Source organism: Pteropus alecto, unplaced genomic scaffold (assembly GCF_000325575.1).
Source record: "Pteropus alecto unplaced genomic scaffold, ASM32557v1 scaffold339, whole genome shotgun sequence".
NCBI lineage: Eukaryota > Metazoa > Chordata > Mammalia > Chiroptera > Pteropodidae > Pteropus > Pteropus alecto.
In genome coordinates, this window is record NW_006442509.1 from 511,253 (window position 1) to 515,796 (window position 4,544).

Here is a 4,544-nt window from a genome sequence, read left to right on the forward strand (position 1 = left end):
CCCCTCCTCCTGCGTGTCCCTCATCTGCCGCCCCGTGTGCAGGCCCGCCTGCTGCGTGCCCGCCTCCTCCTGCTGTGCCCCCGCCGCCTCCTGCCAGCCCAGCCGCTGCCGCCCGGCCTCCTGCGTGTCCCTGCTCTGCCGCCCCGCGTGCTCCCGCGTGGCCTGCTGCGTCCCCGCCTCAACCCAGAAGTCCTGCTGCTGACCAGACACATCTCCCTAGGACCAGCCAGACTTGGGTCCCACCCTGTGACCTCAGTCCACCCAGCCACCCCTCAGTCCATTCCTAATCCATGTCAGGTGTGTGTCCCCAATCAGGTTGGGGTCATGAATCCCCTTGGAAACTGGCTGCCACGTCCTGAAATGCTCCAGCACTTAGACCACTTCCTGGCACCTACTGGTCCAGCCAGAACTAGATGACCGAACTCGAGGCCACGGCCCGTGCGGGCACCTGAGAAATCCTCACGGCAGTGGCCCCCTCTCTATCTCCTGCCCCTCACGCGGGTCACTCGGCCTCCATCGGTCTCTGACCCTGAGCCTTCTCTGAGCAAACTGACCAATAAACGCCCCCGACTCTGAGCACTGAGCTGACGTCTATGTGTCTTCACTGTCTTTCCTCAGCTTGGCCACGTGCCCACCTCTCCCCTCTGCCCATGACACGCTGCCATCCAGCAGGGTCCCGTGTGGCTTCCTGCGGTCCTGGACGGCACGGGGTGGGGTGGGCTTTGCAGCCCCCTGGCCATCTGAGACCATCTTGAGCTTATCCTTCGCCCTCCTGTACTTATATTCACTGAATATTTCTTTTCCTTGATTTGACTTTGTAAGTTCTCCACAGACGCATTCGACACGGGGTCCGCGCACCCAGGACACCGTTGAACCCTGGGTGGAACAGGTGATATGTCTCCAGGACCCACTCAGGGTCTCCAAGACGCACTCCGACTTGGAGAAGGCTGGCCACGGGGGCCAGTCCCTGGGGTGGCAGGAGCGCCTCAGGTCAGCCTTAAATTGGCCTGGAGCATTTCCCAGAGCGGAAGCAGGCAGACTCGGTCCCGAAATCGGGGATGATTTTGAGGAGTTAAAGGGGGAAGCGGGCGATTGGACCGGAAGAGGAACTGAGTTCTCAGAAACAGGGGGTCCGACTTTGCCTCGGCGATGACGCACCTGACTCGTCCTCCCTAAGTTATTCGAAAATGGGACAGAAGATACAAGGTGCCAGTTTTCAGACATCGGACAACTGGCGGGAGGGAAACGAAGGAGGGGAGCCCCGTGGTCGCCCCGCGTTGCTGGCTGAGAGAGGCTGCCGGACGCAGCACGTGGAGCGGGAGACAGACAGCTTGGCGGTTTGCTGAGCTGCAGAGGTAGGACTCAGAGTTCACGGAGGATGAGGCCGCCGGAGTCCACGGGGCGGACACGGGCGAGGAAGGAGATACACGGGTCAAACCCACGGGGTCCCCTTGAATCCAACGCTGAATCCTAAGCCGATCACTCAGAGCTCAGAACCCCGTGAAGCCGGATGAGAAATGTCACCCGAGCGTGTGCAAGGCCGAGGGCAGGAGAGGCCAAACGAGCAGCGTGGAGAGGCCCTCGCCGCCTCCAGAGGCATTCAGCGCGGAGCCGGGCGGAGCCGCTTCCCCACGGCAGGGTTACACCTGCCCACGAGCAAAGGCTTCCCTAGATCTGTCTGAACAAAACTCAAAAGCAAGCACAGAAGCACGAGATGCACCAAACTGACCCACGAATACTAACGGTCAGACACAACAAAGCCCAGCGCTCCCTGATGAAAAGGAACAAAGCGTAACATTCAACCACGTTATGGAATTATTTGACTAGAATGCGTCAGTCAATAAAAAGTTACTAGACGCATGAAGAAGAGGAAAGTGCTCCCCACAACCGAGAGATAAAACCGTCTATAGAAATGAACCCTGACATGACAGGGCTGATAGAATTCGCGGGCGAGGTACTTAAAACAGCCACTATGAAGATGTCCAGGGATTTAAAGGGAAACACGCACATGAGGAGGAGAGAAGGGAAAGACACAAAAGAGAACAAAATAGACGTCGAAAAGCTGGAAAATGTAACAGCGACGACGCTCAATTAAAAGGACAAGCTAAGTGCAGATCGGACCCTGCGGAAGAACAGACCAGTGATGCAGAAGGCAGGGCCGCAGAAGGGATCCAAACCCAAGGACAGTGAGAAAAAGGTGAAATAACAATATATTTACGGAGCCTCGGTGACCTGGGGACCAATATTAATGATGTAATACACATCCAATTAAAGTTACTAGGAAAAAAAGTGGCGGAGAGGCCAAAGAGATATTTTAAAAGACATAATGGCCAAATATTTTCTTAATTTGATGAAATCGATAACTATATAGAAAACTTAAAAAAAAAAAAACCACATCATAAACTAAGCTGATCTAATTGACATTTATACAACACATCATCCCAACAAAAGCGGAATTCACATTTTTTTTTCAAGTGCGTATGGAACACTCACCAAAGTAAATTATACGCTAGGCCATAAAACAAGTCTCAATATGTTTAATAGGGTTATAATCAGACAGAGAACGTTATTTGCCAGAATCGAAAATCATTAACAGAAAGCTGTCTGGAAAGTTGTCCAACATTAGGAAATTAAACACACTTCAAAATAATTCTTGAGTCAAAAAAGAAATCACAATGAATACTGGGAAATACTTTGAAAAGAATGAGAATGAACACTGGAGGTGCCGCTCACATGATGTACGGGGAGAAACGTACGGCTTTAATAATGTGTATGAAGAGAGAAGGCAGGACTAAAATCTACTATCTACCTTTCTATCTTAAGAAGCCATAAAAAGAAGCCAAGGTTGAACCTAAAACTAAGGAAAAGGAATGAAATAATCAAGGAGAGAAATCTCCCAAATAGAAAACTGACAAACGACAGAGAAAAATGAATGAAACTAAGTTCAGTTTTTTGAAAGATGAATAAAATTGATAAATGTCTAGCTTTTCCAATCAAGAAAAAAAGAGAAAAGAAATAAATTACCAGTATCGCTAATGAAAAAATGGTTATTAGCCCAGATTCTATAGACTAAAAAAATAATGAAGAAAGCGAACAACTTCGTGCTGGTGTGTGCAACAGCCTGGGTGCAACAGGCCAATAAATGGAAATGTGTAAATTATAAAAACTAACACCAGACGAAGCAGAAAACCTGAATACTCCATCAGCTGAAGAATCGGAGTTCACGGGTAAGACCTTTCCCACAGGGAAAATGCCGGACCAAACGGCCTGACCGCTGAAAATCCCACGAAAGGAATATGCAAAAAAAAGCTATCAGATTCATTAGTAAATTTAGCAAGTTTACAAAATACAGTGTCGCTATACGAAAGCCAATCGTATATCTACACAGTAGCAAGAAACAGTTGAAAATGAAATAAACATACTGTCAAAAAATGCAGTAACACGTGAAGTTGACGACACATGAACAAGGGCCACCGGGCGACGCCCCGTGGAGCCAGCGTCGCACCGATGCAGAGCGGCCGCTGCCCGCGGCCCGTCGGTACCTCGGGCCTGCATCGCACCTGTGTCCCCCACACTGCACACGTCATATTTTGTTTCCACGTCTAGTCCTGTGAGCTGGGGGCAGCTCCTCCCTCTCCCCACCCTATCTCTGCCGAAGCTACACCTGCGGGTGGACCGCGGGGTGGCCCCGGGCCTGGAGAGGCTGCACCGCTGGGCCCCAGGTCGGCTCCTGACGGGCCACTCTGGGCGGTGGGCTGCCCGGGCGGGACAGAGGGTGGGAACGATCCGGGGGCCTGAGGACGCTCTAGACCACGACCAGTCTGCAGGCGACCACCCTCGGGGAGCCCCGGGCGCGGGCCCAGCAGGCCCTGACCTTCCTGGGCGAGGGCCAGAGTCCCAGAGGCGACCTGCCCAGAGGAGTTAGGCCACCGCCTTTTGGGAGGGCCCAGTCACTCTTCCCAGGATTCTCGTGGCTGCAGGAGGCCCCTGTCCACTCAACACCGTGTGTCCCCCGCCCCGCCGCCACCATGAAGTCACATGAGAGAAGCGATCAGGTGATGAAGTGAGTTTATTGGGGTGCCCGGGGAGGTGCTCACAGGCTGGAGTCAAGGTCAGGTGACTGACAGAGAAACTGGAAGGGAAGGACAGGTGACCCAGAGGCAGGTGGAGGCGTCTCCTGGGAGGCAGGAGGTCAGCTCAGGACAGGACACTACAGACCTGGGGACCCTGTCCTGGTGGGGGCAGCCGCCTAACAGGTCAGGAGCAGACTGAGGGGTGGCTGGGAGGACTGAGGTCACAGGGTGGGACCCGAGTCTGGCTGGTCCTAGGGAGATGTGTCTGGTCAGCAGCAGGACTTCTGGGCCGAGGCGGGGACGCAGCAGGCCACGCGGGAGCACGCGGGGCGGCAGAGCAGGGACACGCAGGAGGCCGGGCGGCAGCGGCTGGGCTGGCAGGAGGCGGCGGGGGCACAGCAGGAGGAGGCGGGCACGCAGCAGGCGGGCCTGCACACGGGGCGGCAGATGAGGGACACGCAGGAGGAGGGG

The 4,544-nt window shown here is 54.1% G+C and overlaps 1 protein-coding gene across 1 annotated transcript in view; it reads left to right on the top strand.

The window, feature by feature from the left end:
* LOC102878112 (keratin-associated protein 10-12-like) overlaps window positions 1–4,544 on the top strand; it is a 14,612-nt gene that overhangs the window by 581 nt on the left and 9,487 nt on the right.